This window comes from Podarcis pityusensis, assembly GCF_964106645.2.
Source record: "Podarcis pityusensis genome assembly, chromosome: 12".
In the NCBI taxonomy this organism is placed as follows: Eukaryota; Metazoa; Chordata; class Lepidosauria; order Squamata; family Lacertidae; genus Podarcis; species Podarcis pityusensis.
The window spans coordinates 11697483-11717186 of record NC_138037.1 but is presented as its reverse complement, the minus strand read 5'-3'; the positions used below and the strand labels follow the sequence as shown (position 1 = coordinate 11717186).

The following is a 19704-nucleotide window of genomic DNA, read 5'->3' as shown; positions in this document are numbered from 1 at the left end:
CTTAGAATGATCACCCCTACTGCTTACCTAACCACACCATGCCACACATATACACATCTTGTGGAATTACCTTTATTGTAAGCTGCTCCAGGAGCTAATTGGCTGAAAGGTGGAGTATAAATATACTTAGCTGGGCAACTTAAATAGGGAAGAGTTGGGTGTGTCCAGAATGCCAAGCAAGGTACCTGTTAGCATCCTAGGCAGAGAGGTGTGTGCAGTGCATTCAGTTTCCTTTGTTGTTAAGGTCAGGCTATTCTGTGCAGAATGTATTTTGTATATTTGCTTGCTTGCTTTTTTAATAAAAACATATCACCAAAATGCAACCTTGAGAAGAGAGGTGTTGGGCAGTATCCAGCTAACGTATGTATCTCATTAGCACAAGGATTTTCATTTGTGCAACAGGACTTGCCCATGCCCTGCACTCTCCTCAACACTGTCCCAGGGGGTTTGGGGACAGAACAGATTTGCACTGTTGCACAAGTGGAAAACCTTGTGCCGACAAAACCATGACTTCATGCTGGTTTGGGTACAACCTATAGTCTCATGTAGCACAGACTATCATATTGAATTGTGGCAGTGGTGCACTGTGATTGAATGCTGACTTTGTGGCAATGTGGGTAGGGCAGCTTTTTAAAAAGTCAGTGGGAGGGACTTCTTTTTGCATCAGGTTTCAAGCTACCATTGACAGGGGCACAGCCATGGAGGCCGTAAGAAACAGTGCAACTGTCTTCTTCCTTCATGCTGCCCACATCCCCATGACCACACCAGGTTTTAGCTGTTTTGCTAACATATCTTTGCCAGCATGTCTTGAGTCTTGTCTTGGAGGGATCGTCAGAGAAGCTTGGAAGAAGAAGAAGAAGAAGAAGAAGAAGAAGAAGAAGAAGAAGAAGAAGAAGAAGAATAGTTTGGATTTGATATCCTGCTTTATCACTACCCGAAGGAGTCTCAAAGTGGCTAACAATCTCCTTTCCCTTCCTCTCCCACAACAAACACTCTGTGAGGTGAGTGGGGCTGAGAGACTTCAGAGAAGTGTGACTAGCCCAAGGTCACCCAGCAGCTGCATGTGGAGGAGCAGGGAAGCAAACCTGGTTCACCAGATTACAAGTCCACTGCTCTTAACCACTACACCACATTGGAGACCTTGAGGACCCTGTGGAGGGTCGCAGCAAGATGGGGTAGCAGAATCTGAGCTCCAAGACATGCTTTATCCCGGGCAGGTCCCAGCTGGTTAAAATATGGAGATCCACTCTCCAAAAGAGACTCAGGCTCTTGCCTCCCATTACCTCCCTTCCAGACATGCCTGACTCAGCTTCTCTAGCCAAGGAAGCACACTTCTTCATCATTTAAATGCAGTGCAGCACTTTTGCTGCTAAGCCACTGGGCATGCTCAGTCTTCACTGGACTGTTGAGGTGGGGGCTCCTATAGCTCTCCCCCCTAAATAGGTCTGTACCTCTGAAAATCTGGGGGCTCCCCCAAGCCTGATCCCTCCATCTGGTCAATGGGTGGCACCATTTTCGTTCCATAAGCAATTGCACTCACTCAGGAATGGATTCCCAATACAAATCTGTTGGGCTATAATTAATCCTCTTTTTTCATATACTGGGTAGGAGCAATAACCTTTGGCCTTTAAGATTCCCTTCTAGCTGTAATATCCTATATGCTACCACATAATGCATGCAATAATTGCAGAGAAATACATTGCCTTCCGTGTATCTTAAGTATTTTACTATGCAGAGTGTGGTACAAATTGCATTGGGTTGTACATAATTTATCTCATAATTATCTTAAGAGATACTATTGACTTTTTTCTTCTGTAGTGCAGAAAGCAACAAGAAGTGTGGCTTACCACTGAGGCTTTTTAAAAGATGACAGAAGACAAGATTTTGACATTAAGAATTGTAACTAACCCCAAAACCCAGTCCCTTTGGTTTTTTTTAAACTGCATTTCTCATTTCATTTTAGGTAGCCTTTGTAAACACAACAGAAAATCTGCCGTTCGACCTTAGCAGGTATGCTTTCAAAGTTCTTCACATCCAATTTCTCCCTGGGTGTTGGATTCCTTAATGGTCTCATTTCTGAAATGGAAGAAAAATAATAATGATACACTAAGAATTGTTCTGGCTTTTATCTCATTTGTTTAGAACATTGTGCATGTGGAATTTGCTCCAATTTCTGTGGGTATGCATTTGCAATTATCACTGCTAATATTCATAGGTATGCATACTCTGCAGGTATGCATGCAAATGTTTATCTACAAATTATTCAGAAACAACAGTTCTTGACTGTTCAAAGGCACCTGGAAGATGGAGCCTTTCTGTGGACTGTGGGAGGGTTAAGGGTATTTTATAAAGGTGTTCAGCATTAAGTTGCAAAGAACTAGAACAGAGAATGGAAGCTATTATAAGAAATTCAGGCAACGCCTCCCCTTCCTGGTGAGTTAAATGTAGTGATCATCTCTGAAAAGTCCATTATATTATCAGTGGAATTAATCAAGTGTCGCATTGTTACTTGCTATTTCAAAATGGAAAGAAGAGATTCATTTGCACTTTCTCTCTCATCTGTTCATTTATTCCTGTGTATTAAAGGAAAGAAACCCCTTGCAGATGCATTCTGTAGAAGATCAGGTTTGGTTCATCTTCATCCTTATCCATAACACTTGCTGATTTCAGAGTATCAGCTCCCTAAACAGCAGCTGCTTTACACAAAATTCAATCTTGATTTCTTCCCAGGCACCAGAGATCAATAAAGACTAATTTGCATTAAGATGTATAAAGCATTCAGGGGAACACATCCAAATGATGGTGTGGGAAAGGAGCAGATAGTATCTAATTCTAATTAATATTAAAAACGAAATGGCCCCAGCTTCCAGCCTAAAAATTTTCATATAACATTTTCCATGGCTAAAATTGTCATTGGCAATTCGAGACAACAAAGAAAGCTGAGGTAGAGCTCCAGCAACAGACTAATTGCTTTATTCGGGAACATATTTTTCATAAGCTGCTTTAGACGATGCATGGAATGGGCATGAGTGTTCTCAATTAGCGCGCTGCACCGCGACGCCCACAATGAAGAGACGAGACAACAGTTGGGGATTTAAGCTGAGCAAGAAATTTGATTAAATACAAAGCAAAGGATATGCAATAGGTAATGAGAGCTAACTACTGACTCCCCCCTCTCCTGTGCAAGTTCCTATTAATTTGAAGCTTTGGACCACTTCCCTTTTAGCTCAAATTCTTCAGATATCCCCCCAACCCCCCCAACCCTTGACTGAGGGTTTTGAAATAGTTGCCTCCTTACTTAGAGTATGTTCACACTTACATTTAATGTGTTTCTAGTGTTGCATTTTAAAGCCATGTTCACACAGCATTCTTAGTAATGTGTGCGCACATCCTGTTTCTGCCCCCCCCCTTTTAAACCAACTTTACAGCAATTGGAAACCACAAGCCCATGCAATTTAGGATTGCCATGTGTCCTTTTTTTCCTGGACACATTCTCTTTTTCATGGGTAGAGTCATCAGACCAATCTGTAGTTAAGAGTAGAAGTCAGCAAATATGTCCTCTTTTTTGCTCTTCAAAATATGGCAACCCTACACCTTTAAGTATACCTGAAGGAGCATCTCCCCACCCTCCACATTGTTCAACCCGGACACTGAGGTCCAGCGTTGAGGGCCTTCTGGCGGTTCCCTCATGGCGAGAAGCCAAGTTACAAGGAACCAAGCAGAGGGCCTTCTCGGTAGTGGCGCCCGCCCTGTGAAACACCCTCCCATCAGATGTCAAGCAAATAAACAACTCTGTGACGTTTAGAAGACATCTGAAGGCAGCCCTGTTTAGAGAAGTTTTTTATGACTGACATTTTAATGCAGCGCCGGTTTTATTTATAAGCTAAACAAGCTATAGCTTAGGGCCCCACTCTCTTGGGCCCCCCCAAAAAATTAAAGGGAAAAAAACCTGGGTGTACATTTCCAAAATATAAGATAAAAAAATAAAAATAAAACCTACATACAGTAACAGTGTTGTGTGTTGTGTAGGCTCCTATTTGTTATGTGCAAATGGCTTTAGATATCTATTAGGTCCATAAATTACCATATAGCATATATTCAACACAAAAACAGCGACAGTTTGTTGTTGACAAAGGACAGCTGGACATATAAAGAGCCCCATTACCTTCAGTAGCTTGGGGCCTCATCAAACCTAAATCCGGCCCTGTTTTAATGTATTTTTAATCTTTTGTCGGAAGCTGCCCAGAGTGGCTGGGGAAACCCTACCAGATGGGCGGGGTGTAAATAATAAATTATTATTATTATTATTAAGCCTTGTGAGCCCCTTTACCAAAGCCACCTCTTCTGCTGTGGGGGGTCCTATAGTGATGATGCCATTGTGGGAGTGAAAGGACCAAATTCAAAAAGCCTCTCCAGAGCGCAGGCACAAGAAGGGCAGTCAGATTGCACATGCTCAGATATGTACCTGATGCCTTCTAGTATTTCCCTGCAATGTCATATCCAGGTAACCACTGTTACTGTTGAACGATTAAGTGCACACAGGTGAGTTCAATGGTACAAACGCACATCAGCTACGGATGAGTTAAAAATAGCACCACCCTGTTATCCTCGGTTGAAAGGCAGTATAGGTATTTAAATAAAGAAATAAATGCCCCCTGCATTGGGGAACCTGTGGTGATTTGGGGGGAGGAGGGTGCATTTTGCAGCACAACGGGAAAATCAGACTTATTGCTTTCTAAGGTGAAAATGTGAACATTCCCTTAGAGGTGTATGGGCTAGCCTTCTCGGTTTCCCCCCTTTTTTCCTTCCCTTCATTACCTACTTTGCCCAAGGCAAAATCTCAGCATTTTCCTCAAAATGTTGCATTAGGCATAATTAGATGATAGCTCTAAAGATTTTATTTTTTTAAAAAAACCTAGCAGGGGACCCAACAAGTCATATGTTTTATATGCAGTATGGAAACTGCATCTTTCCTTTTCTCTAACCCACTGACAGAAGGATGGGATCCTGAGTCTCACTGTGAAGGCAACACGTAGGAATGGAGGACCATCTTCTTCATTAATGGAAGGTAATGGTTGCTAATCTTGAATGGCTACATGCAATATGAAACTAGGATACAATTTGCAGGGAGGTAACAGTGGGGAAACTCCTAGAAAGTCCTTTGGCCTCATCCAACAGGGTCCTTTCTGTGTTCTCATGTAATTTGCTGAAATGTTACATTTCTTAGCCAACAAACGTGGCCTTCACACAGTGCAGACTATGGGATTTTCTCCCACGAGATGTATCAATGGCCACCGACTTGGATCACTTTAAAAGGATATTTGACAGATTAATGGAGAATAAGGCTTTCAGTAGCTACTAGCCACGAGAGCTACGGTCTCCTTCTGAAGGCCAGTTTCCGGGTAGAACAAATAGGGAGAATGCTGCTGTTCTCAGTTCCTTTTTGCAGGCTCCCAATGTGAGAACAGGTTAATGGACTATATAAGTATTTGGTCTGTTCCACCAGGGCTCTCCTTGTTTCTTAGTTTTGTCCTACATGGATCTTTGCCCTCTATCTCTGTATTTTGAAAAGTGACATCAGAATTCCAGCCTGTGTGGGGAGTGGAGTTTAGTCACATAGGGCTAAAAAGGTGGTTCACTTATTTTATTTTATTATTTTAAAAAAGATTGATGATACTGTAATCGCAATTCTGTGTAAGAGTTCAATGCGCTAAAAATTGTCACTGTAACCGTTACAATTACAATAGTAGTTTTGAATTGTTTATGCCTTAAATTACTGTAGTCCCACTGCTTAATTAATTAAATTTATTCCTGCTCTGCCTATTCTTTTCTGCATGGAGTCCTTGAGGGATTTAGACAAATTAATAACACTTTCCGTATTTATGAATATCATATTGCTGAACTTTCAAAAACCGTGCCTCTGTAATTCATTAGTCCTTCAGCGACTGGGCCCTATTCTGCAAAGGCTGAAACCTACAGTATCTTGATTTTAGGTGCTGCGTGATGTAGACAGCTGCCCTTTTGATTTGCAGCTTCATTTGCGAATGCTTTGTAGAATAACTGGGGGCAAAAATACTTGACATCTATAAAATATGTTCAGAGCATTTACAGCACTTCACATAGGTCAGTCCCATTTACGTGGAGATACCCTTGTGCCTGGTCTGGAAACTCCAGCTGGTGGAGAATTCAGTGGCTAGACCACAGCTTTCCAAACTGTGTGTCGCAACACGTTAGTGTGTTGGCTGCAAATGCTCCCTGCGCTCCTCCTGCGGCTGGAAAGGGATCAGTTTAACCTCCGGTTTGCTAGCAAAACTGAATTACTGTGTCGTGAAATGATGCACGTCTAAAAAAGTGTGTCACTAACGTGAAAAGTTTGGAAAGCTCTGGGCTAGACTGCTGTCAGGAGCAAACAGCGGGCAGCATGGGACACCTCTGCTAAAACATCTGCATATGCTACTGGGGCAAGTTCAGTGTCTTTGTGTTGATATACAAAGCCTTGAACAACTTAGTCCTAGCATATCTTAAGGAGCACCTGAACCCGTATAATCTAACACGATCACTGAGATCATCCAGAGGAGTGCTGTCAGTTGTTCCCCACATTGCAGGGCCTCAATTAAAAGTTGAGCATTTAGTGTTGCTGGTCCCTTCTGTGGGACGGACTCTTCCAGCAGAGATTTGGCAGGCATCCTTGCTGTGGACTTTCAGGCATCTCTTAAATACCTTTTTACCCCAATAGGCATTTTTAGCTGTTAATTTTCAATTTGATTAGCCAGTCACCTTAAACATTTTATGTACAGTGGTACCTCGGGTTACAGATGCTTCAGGTTACAGACACTTCAGGTTACAGACTCTGCTAACCCAGAAATAGTACCTCGTGTTAAGAACTTTACCTCAGGATGAGAACAGAAATCACGTGGCGGTGGCAGCAGGAAGCCCTATTAGCTAAAGTGGTGTCTCAGGTTAAGAACAGTTTCAGGTTAAGAACGGTCCTCCGGAACAAATTAAGTTCTTAACCCAAGGTACCACTGTATTTTTATTTTATAATTTTTTATTTTATAATTTTTTTATTGTGTTCTGTTTTTAACACTATACACTGTCCTGATATTTTATGATATGTGTGATGGGACGATGAGCTGCTTGTGTGTAAAATCCAAGTCCCTCAGAGTTTGGTCAAGTTTGCAAACCTCTGTCTGTAACGGAGCCCCTTAAACATGGCTCCGTCAGTCGCTGGCAGATTCCGACAGTGGTTGCTTTCGGAATCGCTTCCAACATAAAAGCTCCTTAACGGAAACACGTCTTCTGGACTCTCTGCGTGACAGTTTCCGGCGAGGAGTGGGTGTCCCTACAGGAGGTCCTGAAACCTCCCCACTGTTTTCGCTGGAAGTGTCTCTGAGCCATCCCTCCAGCTCACTTTCCCTCAGCTCACCTCCTCTCCCCCTACTGGTTCCCTCTTCAGCTGCTGAGTCTCTCCCAACCTGTGTGAGCCCTTTCACCTCCCTTCCTTCCGATGGCAGTTCCCTGACATCCACCTCCCCTCCAGGGCCCCCTTCACCCCCTCCCGTCCCCTCCCCTTCCAAATATTCAGGTTTGCGTGAGAGAGCGTCCGCCCTAACATTTTCTGGACCTGGCACATAACAAATTTCAAAGTGGAATTTGGAGAACTCCTGGGCCCATCTCACTTGCCGTTGGTTGAGCACTTGTGCCGTTCTCCAATACTCTAAGTTCTTGTGGTCCGTGCACACTTGCACCTTATGTTGTGCCCCAATTAATAAATGCCTCCATCTCCTGAACGCTTCATGAATGGCTAGTAGTTCTCGGTCATACACCGTGTAGTTCCTCTCAGATTTGTTCAGCTTTCGCGAAAAAAAGGCACACGGTCTCCACTCCGACTCCTCCTTGCCAGGCTGCAGAAGCACCGCCCCCACAGCCCGGTCTGATGCGTCCGTTTCCACTCGCATCGGTTTTTGTAAATCCACATGCAGGAGCTGTTCTTCCGAAGCGAACGCCCTTTTCAGCTCCTCAAAAGCTCGCTCCGCCTCCGCCGTCCAAACGAATTTCCTCTTACTGCTGAGACAGTCCGTAATGGGCGCCGTCAAGTGGGCAAAATTTCTGATGAACTTCCGATAGAAGTTTCCAAATCCAAGGAATCTTTGCACATCCTTCCTTGTTTTCGGTGTTTTCCATTCCAGTACCGCTTGGACCTTGCCAGGATCCATGGCCAATCCCTTGTCCGACAAGCGGTACCCCAGGAATTCCACCTCCTTGGCATGAAACTGACACTTCTCTAGCTTCACCCACAGCTGATTGGCTTGCAGTCTGCCCAACACTTCCCTGACGTCTTTTACATGCTGCTCCTCATTCTCTGAATATACTAACACGTCATCTAAGAAGGCCACACAATTCTTGTAAAGCAAAGGCCCCAGGACGTGGTTCATAAACGATTGAAAGCACGCGGAGCCTGCTTGTAAGCCGAAGGGCATAACTAAATATTCAAATGCCCCCAAAGGGGTGAACATGGTGGTTTTCCATTCATCCCCCTTCCTTATTCGTATCAGGTTGTACGCCCCCCTCAGGTCCAGTTTAGTAAAAATCTTTCCCTTCCTGACCCTTGTCAAAATGTCATCAATTCTGGGCATCGGGAAAGTCACTGGTTCTGACACTGCATTTAAGGCCCTGAAGTCCACTACAAGTTTAGGTTTGTCCGTGTTTTTTTTATCCACAAAAAACACTGGGCTGCCCCCCACCACCCTGGACTCTCTGATGAACCCTCTCTTCAGGTTCTTGTCAATGAATTCCCTTAGCTCCTGCATCTCTCTGTCTGACATGGCGTACAGCTTGCCTACAGGGAGCTGTGCCCCAGGGAGTAAATTGATTTGACAGTCAAAGGGTCTATGTGGGGGTAGTTTGTCTGCCTCCCTCTCGCTGAAGACGTTGCTCAGGTCGGCGTATTGTTGGGGAACCTTCCCCTTCTCCGTTACTTCCGTCCCTGCTAGAGTGGCTCTGGCCCCTCCTTGAGCCTCCCGCTCTTTGCAGTGTTCTAGACAATGTGCTGACCCAAAGGAGACCACTCTCTGATGCCAGCCCACTAGCGGATCATGTAACGCTAGCCAGCTCATCCCCAAAATAATGGGAGCTCCTCCCAAGGTAGCCACATTAAACGCTATTAGTTCAGTGTGTCTTGCTACCCTCATTATCATTGGGACGGTCTGCTGGCTGACTTCTCCTCCCAGCAGCTCCCTTCCATCGATCGTGGTCACCTGCAAAGGGTTACTTAAAGGGATAGTCTGTATCTGGTGCTCAGCAGCAAACTCCTTACTCATGAAATTGCAGGAGCTGCCTGAGTCCAATAGCGCCTTTATCTTTAGTGGGTGTCCGTTAGGCAGCTCTAGTAACACCTCTATCACTAGGGCGGGTTTAGGAGGTTCCGGCGTGGGCACTTTCACTGCTCTTTGGCCTGGCTGCTGTGCCCTGACGGTGGCAGCCAGGCGTTGGCTTTTACTTGCTCCGGTACCTTTTCCTCCCTCTCCCCAACAGCTCCCGCCATTCCTTGCCATTCCTTTCTTTGGGGGCAGACTCTGGCAAAATGACCTGGCTGTTGGCAGAGATAACATTTCTTGGCGCCCTTCCCCTCCTTCTTCCGCTCTTCACTGGGCTTTGAAACTGCGCGCGCGGGCGCTGTTCCAATTTCCATCGGCTCTCCCGGCGGGAACGGTGGCTCTGGAATCTCTGGAATGCGAAGCTCCCTCCAACGTTCCCTCTTCCCTTCCCGCCTCTCCAAGGCTCTCGCCTCTTGGCGCGCTCCTATGGTCAGCGCTGATTTGGTCAGCTGGTCCATAGACTCCGCCCTGGGCGCCCGGGAAAGTTCGTCTTTCACAGCCGAAGAAAGCCCTTCTTCAAAGAGCATTTGAATGGGTTCCGCCGATAGATCCCACCCCAATTTATGGATCAACATGGTAAACTCAGTCCAGTACTCATGAACAGATCGGCTCCCCTGTTTGCACGCCATTAACTGTCTGCGTACCACTCCCTGCTCAATATCGCTGGAAAACATCAGATCCATGGCACGAAAAAACTTCCTCGTGTCCTTCAGGATGTCATTATTCGTTGCCATCAGGGGCCTCACCCAGTCTTTCGTCCCCTTTTCGAGATGCCCAATCACAAAAGCCACCCGCGATTCCTCGTCGGGAAAGTCATCAAACTGCAGATTAAGGGCATGTCCTAAAGGCATGATAGTCCTTGGGCTCCCCCCCAAACTTCTGTACCAATCCTGGCAACTTTCTGGCGAGCGGGGTGGTTTTCCCCTTCTCTGCATCTTGAGCCCTCCTCTCCTCAAGCCTCGCCGTCTGCAGCGCTAGCTGGACCTCCAACGCCCGGTACCTTTCTTCCAGGCTTGGACCCGCTCCAGCTCCTGCTTCTCCGGTTCCGGCTGGGTTGCTCATGATGCCTTCTCCTGCACAAGCTGCTCACGGAGACTGTCGGAATGCTGTGATGGGACGATGAGCTGCTTGTGTGTAAAATCCAAGTCCCTCAGAGTTTGGTCAAGTTTGCAAACCTCTGTCTGTAACGGAGCCCCTTAAACATGGCTCCGTCAGTCGCTGGCAGATTCCGACAGTGGTTGCTTTCGGAATCGCTTCCAACATAAAAGCTCCTTAACGGAAACACGTCTTCTGGACTCTCTGCGTGACAGTTTCCGGCGAGGAGTGGGTGTCCCTACAGGAGGTCCTGAAACCTCCCCACTGTTTTCGCTGGAAGTGTCTCTGAGCCATCCCTCCAGCTCACTTTCCCTCAGCTCACCTCCTCTCCCCCTACTGGTTCCCTCTTCAGCTGCTGAGTCTCTCCCAACCTGTGTGAGCCCTTTCACCTCCCTTCCTTCCGATGGCAGTTCCCTGACAATATGGCAGCGTAGCAAAAAATAATGATGATGCAGATGCAAAGGGATTTCAGACGGTATATAAATTGAAATAATAATAATAATAATAATAATACTTTGAGTTAGTCTTTGCCATTATGCTACTAAAACTAAACCTTGTTGTGTTTTAAGCTTTATAATGCTATCTTAAAAATTCTATCTTAAATAGGCAAGAAGTTGTTAATTTTTAAAATGCTCCAGGGACTTAATAATACCCCTTTACAGCAGCCACATGCAGAATTGGTCTTGCAAGACTATGTGAAGTTGCTAGTTAGTTGAAAGCTTGATTCTACGCATGTTTATTTGGAAGTAATAGCCGCAATATTCCTTGGTAACAAAGCAACCAATCACCCAAGTGATACTTAAAAATTAATACGTAATATGTGTATGGTTTCATTAGTGGCAATGGAAATTGTTGCCTGCTAAAATAGTTATCTGCCATATACCTGCCACAAGCAAATGATATTACCTGCTCTGCCAGTTCAGCAGTCAGATGTGGAAGTTATCGGGTCTTGTCAGAGGGAGCAGCTCCCAGGATTCTTACAGATCCTGAAACCTTCCTGTGGGATAATTTCATAGATCTCCCACAGCCATGTCTTCTGCCTTAGTTGACACAAACCAGCAGGGCTTGGGGTATGTCAGTAGATCTGCCTTCCCCCACCTCCCGTTGCAGAATAAATAAATCGAGCCGAATGGGACTGGAATGCCTTTAAGTGGTTTTGGAATGCTAAGAAAACTGTCGGAAGTGGCAATCCATTCCCTTTATTATAATGTGAAATGTAGTCTTTAAATTAAAGAAATACGAAATATATATTTGGAAGTCGCATTTGTAGTTGGTTTTACAAGCGTTCACAGATGGAATTAGAATTAAGTTGCTGGTGTCCTTAGTATGATATGCAAACGACAGCATTTTATGTTTAGTGTATTATAGGTAAATATTAATGCTGTCTAAAAAGCATCTGCGTTTTTAATGGTACCATGCTTTAATATTTAAGAGAAGTCTTAACATTTTATGCCCTGGAAATTGTTCCTTACCTCAGATTTATATTTCTAATAAGTGTAAGTTTTCTAACACATAGTGGTAGGAATTAATGTGTTGTAGTTACGATTTACGTATAATTATGTACAATAATCCTGATTAATTATGTATGATTATGTATAATAATTATGATTAAATCAACGTTTTAGTAAACATAGCACATATGTGTGGGAAAAGGATGGAGAATCCTCTCCCAGAGGTGCTAGGGGTTTTGTTTGTTTTTTACACAGAGGGAGCTTTTTATGTGAGGGAATATGAAAAACCTCACCACACACACACACACACACACACACACACACACACAAAACCATAGGCCTCATCTGCTCTATACCTTAAAAGCAGTATCATCCCAAAGAATTATGGGAACTTTCATTTGTCCAGAAAGATAATGGCTGTTAATCCTTGCCAGTCTACATCCAGCTGAGGTGTATCAACTCCTGACAACTTCAAACCTGAAAATATTCTACAGCCTTGTACATTTATGTAATTAATTTAAAGAGGCCATGTTATTTCCCTAGAGATGGAGCTGTTTGTGTGTGCAGGGATGCACTAGTGTTATAGTTCACTGGCCACAGTGCCCAGAATCAAAAGGTTAATTATTACCAGTGCATGGTCCGAGATCTTCTCGAGACCTACCCAGGCCTCCTTCAAGCCATCCTGGAGAGAATAGGACATACAGTGGTACCTCGGGTTACGTACTTAATTCATTCAGGAGGTCCATTCTTAACCTGAAACTGTTGTTAACCTGAAGCACCACTTTAGTGAATGGGGCCTCCTTCTGCCGCCGCGCCGCCGGAGCATGATTTCTGTTCTCATCCTGAAGCAAAGTTCTTAACCTGAGGTACTATTTCTGGGTTAGAGGAGTCTGTAACCTGAAGCGTATGTAACCTGAAGTGTATGTAACCCAAGGTACCACTGTAAACCCGAGGTACCACTGGAAAGGGACCCATAGCGAGAGGAACAGAAAGTGAAACATGGGCCATCAAGCTGTCTCTCCTGCCATCAAGCCATGAGAGACTAAAAGATTTGCAGATTTGCACTCCCTAGATGGAGAAATCAGGGCTTCCTGGCCCTTCCTGTCCAAACCCTCATGACATATAAAGCGTCCCTGATTTAGAGAAGCTGTCCCAGTTTCTGATTCGGTTCTGGAATGTCCCGCTTTTCCTTAGGATGTCCCTATTTTCATTGGAGAAATGTTGGAGGGTATGTAGTTATCCGACCCCCGAGCCGTTTGAAGGCAATCCTGTATAGGGAAGTTTTTTTAAGTGTTTAATGTTTTATTATGTTTTTGTATGTGTTGGAATTTGCCCAGAGTGGCTGGGGCAACACGGTAAGGTGTTGGGAGGTATAAATAGTAAAATTATCATTATGGAATGGCACGTCCCTATTTTCATCGTAGTAATGTTGAAACGTATGATAAAGATCACCACCAATCAAGACAACACCTTCCTTAAATTTCTCCAGAAGCAAAAGAGTACACACTAGAAACTTCCACTGAACACTGCTGCCTTGAGTTCATTGATGGAAAGGCAGGATGAGAAATTCTCCTGCTGTGGAGGGTACGAGATATCTAAACTCTTTCTTACCTTTCCCTAATCGGTCACAATGTATAATAATTGACTGAATATCATCCTTGAGAGGCTCTCTTGTGCATCTACAGGGCCTTGATAAAGCCATAAGTATAAAAGAAGCAGCTACAGAGACAACGAACAACCAAGAGAGATTGGAGCAGGGAAACAGAGAGATTAACCCCTTTTAAAATAAGGACAATATACCAGGAGAGAAACTGTTGCATCCATCTGCATTAGCAGCACCAAAGTGACATTCCTGGGGCACAAGCTTGGGCAGGGTGTATGGAGGTCATGGGCTGTGATCCTCCAGCCATGAAAAGTCTGTCCCCAGTTCAGTAAGTGTCATTGAAAGCCTAGGCTGGTCTGCTGGGAATGCCAGTGCCCTCCCATGAAACAGGCCACCAGCACAAGCAAGTGGTGGATATACAGCAGCTGTGTCTGGAGGATTGCTCCCTTTTATTAACATACTCTTCATACTACAAAGGAAAAGCAGTGACAGGTTATATTCCACATTCTGGCAAAAGATGCTCCGTATGAATAGAAGCAGGAGGGAGGCCCTAGGCAAAAGATGTTTCTTCCCAGGTAATGACAAATAACTTATTTATCCTTGTATTGTGAAAGGGGAGGGGGGAGTTTTCTGACTGAGCAAGTCACAGCACTGTTTACCTTCTCTCCCTCCCTCTCTCTAGCACATCCTTCCCCCTTACCTGCACAAAGAGAGAGAGAGACAGAGAGAGGCTACAATTGCGCATTCAAACTTTTCAGAGAATGCAGATGCTAGTGGGAGGTGAAATGAAAAGCCAGAGAGCAAGAGAGGCAAGCAAAACGTTTTCACCCAAGTGATGCACAGGTACCCACAAAGCAGCATTGCAATGCTGTTTGCATGAATGTGCAGGCGGGGTAAATTGCTTGCATGCGTGCGCACACACACACACACACCCTGCTCCGAGAAACACACTTGACAATTTGTTTCTGATTACTGTTGATGCCTGAACACTTATTCAGCTCCGCCATCAAAAGAAGACACAAGCAAAAGGAGCAAAGATATTTAAGGAGAGAAACGATAAGCCAGAGACAGCTTGTTGCATATTCATTCCTTTGAAATAAGCAGGACTTAAGAGAGCTGATGCACATGTCTAGGAAGATGTTCAGTGGCCCAGTTTGCAATGATTCCTGCTGAATTTTGCCAGACCAAATAAACAAGTGTTTGGGTTACATTTGTTCTTAACCTTGATTTAGATTTTCTACTGTGTTTTATTGTTCTAAAGATGTTTTAAACAGTTTTTAAAATGCTATAATTGTTTTTACTGTATTTTAGTTTTAACTGTATTTTTTTAAATTACCGATAAGTCTGCTGTCCTGGAGACTTTTGTGAAGAGGGGTGGGATACAAATTTAATGAAACAAATATAATAAATTTCAGGAAGGCTAGGGAGGCCTCTGTGCCTGGTAACTAAGATCCAGAGCAAATTTACCTCTCTTAATTATTTTAACATTTTTCTTGTTGCAGATGTGCATGGTCTGCCCTGAAGGTCCTTCACCATCCCATGTATTCTCCCAGATTTCTGCAAAATCCACCTTAGGTAACTTATTACACATGCCCTGCTGCTTATATGGGAGAGTCTGGTCCTCCCCTCTTCCACATCATCCTTTCTAGCATGCTTCTTCCATGGCATGTGGGGAATTTATGGTGTATTTTTTTCTTTTAGAAAGAGAGAGAAGCATCAGGCACTGAATGGAAGAAAGCTGGTCTAGGAAGTAAAAGAAAAGCAGGGTGATGCACGGGTCATGTTGCCAAAATAGACAGATAGCAGATGGAGGCAGATAATCTTGGATCTGATACAGAGCAAAAAAAAATAAAAAATAAACCCAAACAAACATGCAGTGGAGCAGCTGAAGTGTCAATACATGCCATGGAACAGCATCCTGTTCCTGCCTCAAAAGAGAAATAGACAACAATTCTAGGGAAAGAATGCAGGGGAAAAAAATCATTAATGCTGGAGCCTTCCTGTATAGTCAAAGAGATATGCAGAACTTCCTGAAAATTTCCATTAATTTTAGTGGAATGCTCCAAACCCAGCAAATCCTGGGGTATTTTTCCTTAAGCAGGTGCATCTAAATTTGCTTCCAAATTCCCCTTTAGGTGCCAGCAGTATCTCTAGTTCCAGAAGGGCACGCCAGCTGTTCACACGATATGGATAATTTCTTCACCAGCAGCAGACTCTCAGATATAAACCCAGTGGTGGTAGGAAAGAGGAAGGGGATGCTAAGAGCCTAGCCGTGACTATGGAAAGAACCTCCATGTTTTCAGTGGGTCCCAGATTGCGATATGTGAACAACTCCCCTTCCCTGCTGAGATATTTTGCTAGCCTTACTTGGGGAAATTTAGATCAGTTTGCTTCCATCTTCTCTCTTTCAGTTTAAGCTTTTGAGCCTCTTCACAGACTATTTAATGCCTGTTTCAGATTATTTATGTCCTCCCCTCCCACGGCATGCACAGTGCTCAGGGCAGCTTACAGCAATATTTTAAGGAGCAAAATAAAATAATGAAAAACGTTGCATGTAATGCCCATCTTAAAAGGCCAAAATTGGAATTTATTTATATGTTTATAAAACAGGTTAGTTGCTTGTTATACAAATGACTTGCAGCATTTTTCAAAAGAACAAGAATAAGTAAATATTAGATTAGAACATGGACACTTTCACATAAACATATGAGGAATTTAGAAAAATGCACAAAAGTCTCCCCTCCACTCCAAGAACAGCAGAAGGAAGCTGTTGTAGCGCACAGACAGCAAAACAACATCATCATAGTTTATCAAAAGTCCTGAAAAAGAGGTGTTGGTGGGGAAAGATCCTGACAAACATATACAGTGGTACCTCAGGTTACATACGCTTCAGGTTACATACGCTTCAGGTTACAGACTCCGCTAACCCAGAAATAGTGCTTCAGGTTAAGAACTTTGCTTTAGGATGAGAACAGAAATCAGGCTCTGGCGGCGCGGCAGCAGCAGGAGGCTCCATTAGCTAAAGTGGTGCTTCAGGTTAAGAACAGTTTCAGGTTAAGTACGGACCTCCGGAACGAATTAAGTAATTAAACTGAGGTACCACTGTAGTGCCTTCCAACTGTCAATATTTTGCAGGAGGGATCTGAGTGCATGTTAAGTGTAATTATTTAACTGACACTGAAAGGGGAATAGCTATGTGTATTGCTGAAAGGTTTGACATTGGAAAATACCCTTGAAACTAAAGAAAACCAAAAAGTGGTCTCTGAGTTCCTTAATGGGTTGATAACTAATTCTCTGGTAGATAACATGTGAGTGTTTAACATTAGATCAGGGAAGAAGGGTATTTGGTTGCAAACTAAAGTTGCCTTTAGTCTTTGTTCTCAGCCTCTGTGAGAGTAAGATGTGATAACTGAACTCACTCCAAGAGCATGCAACTTCAGGCAAAATGGAGGCTGTAAGGAGACACACCTTTGCTTATAGGTGTGTTTGAAATTTTATTTTATTTTTAAGATGCTGAGCCTGTGCTGGACAGCACAAGAAATTGTATGGAACTATTTGGATGCATCTTTGATGTTTGTGTTCTGTTTTGAAGAAAGTTCTGCAAGTAAAGTTTTGAATAATATCTAATGGGTCTGGACAATGCTTCGGTCCAAAAGCAGTCAGTTTTTATGCATCCAGTTGCTTCAAGATGTGCAATATTAATATTTGCAATAGTGCACACCAGAGCTTTCAGTTTATGCGTTTGAAGTGGATTAAGGTGCTCTGTTGTCCTAGCACAACAAATCTACATTTTAAAAAGCTGGACTTTTTGCAGTTTGGAAAGTGATGGGGAAATGCATTGAAAAGTTATAGGGTGAGCGAATGACTAACAGGAAGATTTGTGAACACCCCTCACAGGCAAATCGGGATAAATGCAGCCTCATAGTCAAATAAACACCATGCAGACAAATCAGAATGAATGATCAAGAAGAAGAAGAAAAGATCAGACATAATCTCACCTCTCCATAAGCAAATCAGAATGAATGCTTAATAAATAGATAATCTGCAAGGATCTATAGACAAACAGACTGTGTACACACTGTGCAGCACATTCAAAGCACATAGCCATGCAAATAATCCTGGGAACTGTAGTTTAACTCCCACAGAGTACAATTACAAATGGTTTGTGCTTTAAATATGCATTAAATGTATGCTATGTATGCAGCCACATATATAAACACAGGTGTTATGAAACTAGGATTGGCTGACTGTGGCAGACCCGGGTTTGCACTGTGCAAAGTGTGAAATGGCCCTGTGAGAGTCAGATCAGAAAACATTCCCTTCTATTTCAATCATGGCGGTTTGCAGAAACATTGCAGGAAAAGTGAATTATTGCCACTGCTTTTCTCCTTCATTTGATTAAATATATTCCACAAGAGATGTAGGATTTGCTCTGCAAGTCCTCTGCTGCTGTGATCTCCCTACTTATCCAGAGCGTTGCGTCATATCAATGCAACTCAACCTTCCTGTTTAGGGATTAGAGTACATTAGGGACTCGGATGAGGCTGCTAAGACTCAATTCCCTTTGGACATCTCACGGATAGTCGGTAATGATTTTCACTCGCTTGGTTTAGAAGGGGATATGAAGCAGGGTCACCATCTAATCCTGCAAATCAGTGGATCCCATTTGTATGGGGATATATTGTAAATACAGCACATGTGGGCTATTATAATAACAAAGTAGTTCCTGGCATCTGCATCTAGAAAAGAATAAGGCAGACGTGTGAGGAAAAGAAACTCTCAGGAGTGAAATAAATATCTATAGGAATTATCTCCAGGGCGGTTGCCCTGGTGCAGCAAATCTGGCAAGAATCTTGTGACATGACTAACAAATATATCAAGAAGGGGGGAATATTTCTCAGCTCAAGGGCCACATTCCAACATAGGCAAGCTTCCAGGGGCCACATACTTGTAGTGGGTATGGCCAGAGGCAAGAAGTGGCTGGAGCAACAGGTGAAATTCTTCCTTTTGTACGTAAACTGCATTCGACCCATGTTTAATCCAGAGGTTTCTGTACACACTTCTCTCCATCTGGCAAGTAGAAGAAGAAGAAGAGTTTGGATTTGATATCCCGCTTTATCACTACCCGAAGGAGTCTAACATTCTCCTTTCCCTTTCTTCCCCACAACAAACACTCTATGAGGTGAGTGGGGCTGAGAGACTTCAGAGAAGTGTGAGTAGCCCAAGGTCACCCAGCAGCTGCATGTGGAGGAGCGGGGAATCGAACCTGGTTCACCAGATTACAAGTCTACCGCTCTTAACCACTACACCACCTCAAGTAAGAGGCATGATCACATTTCAAGGACAAGCAGGTGGAGCCAGGCCCATGAGGGGTGTGGCATGGCCTGGGGAGAGTCCCAAGGGGCAGGCAGAGAAGCCTGGATGGCAGCATTTGGCTTCAGAGCCTGAAATTCCCCAGCCCTGAAATATATCAGAGCATAAGGTTTTGTGCACCTTGTGTCCATAAACTACTGAATTGTGATTCATCAAGTGGTTCAGTGTTTGCACCTGTAGCTGCTGCAGGAGAGGGACAGTGAGCAACATCTCAAGAGGGTTGTTTCTTGGACTAAGGTGAAACTGCGAAGCTCCCTTGTTATTTTTGCAATTGAATGTAGCACATTATTTACATCAATAGTATTGCAATGTGGGGTGGGGTTTTTTTTTGCACATTATTAAATTTGCTATTGTTTTGCTATGTTATTACGAAGTTGTTTTTGCAATGTTTGTTTGAAATGCTTTCCTGTTTCCTTTGAGCATGATTTGGTTTTGTGGGAAAGCAGCATGCAAATATTATGAAGAGATGAACGTGGCTAGAATTGGGATAAAGCGTTGTGTGTCGGAGTGTCACTTGGCTGGCAGTAAGACTTCCATCAGTGGAGTGGAGAGGGAAGCAGTTTTCAGTGATTCCTCCCTGCTGGAGGCCCTCTCCCCTAAAACTGCTCCAGAGGGATAACCATGCATCTGATAATACTTCATGCATCTGATGAAATGGACTTTAGTCCATAAAAGCTTGGGCCATAATAAATGTGTTCTTGCTTCTGCTGCAACAGACATAACACAGCTCCCTTTCTGGAAGGGGTGCAATAAGTCTTTCCCCTGAAATTTCTTGCCACCCACACAGAGCCAGGGGCTCCTCTTT

The 19704-nt window shown here is 43.8% G+C and overlaps 1 long non-coding RNA gene across 1 annotated transcript in view; it reads right to left on the bottom strand.

Moving 5' to 3' along the window:
- Nucleotides 1–1910: 1910 nt before the first annotated feature.
- LOC308459193 overlaps nucleotides 1911–19704 on the bottom strand; it is a 39585-nt gene continuing 21791 nt past the window's right edge. The window contains exons 2-3 of the long non-coding RNA XR_013977882.1: nucleotides 18475–18596; nucleotides 1911–2076 (exon numbers count right to left, since the gene is read on the bottom strand). This is a non-coding gene — a long non-coding RNA (uncharacterized lncRNA). The remainder of the gene's footprint in view (nucleotides 2077–18474; nucleotides 18597–19704) is intronic.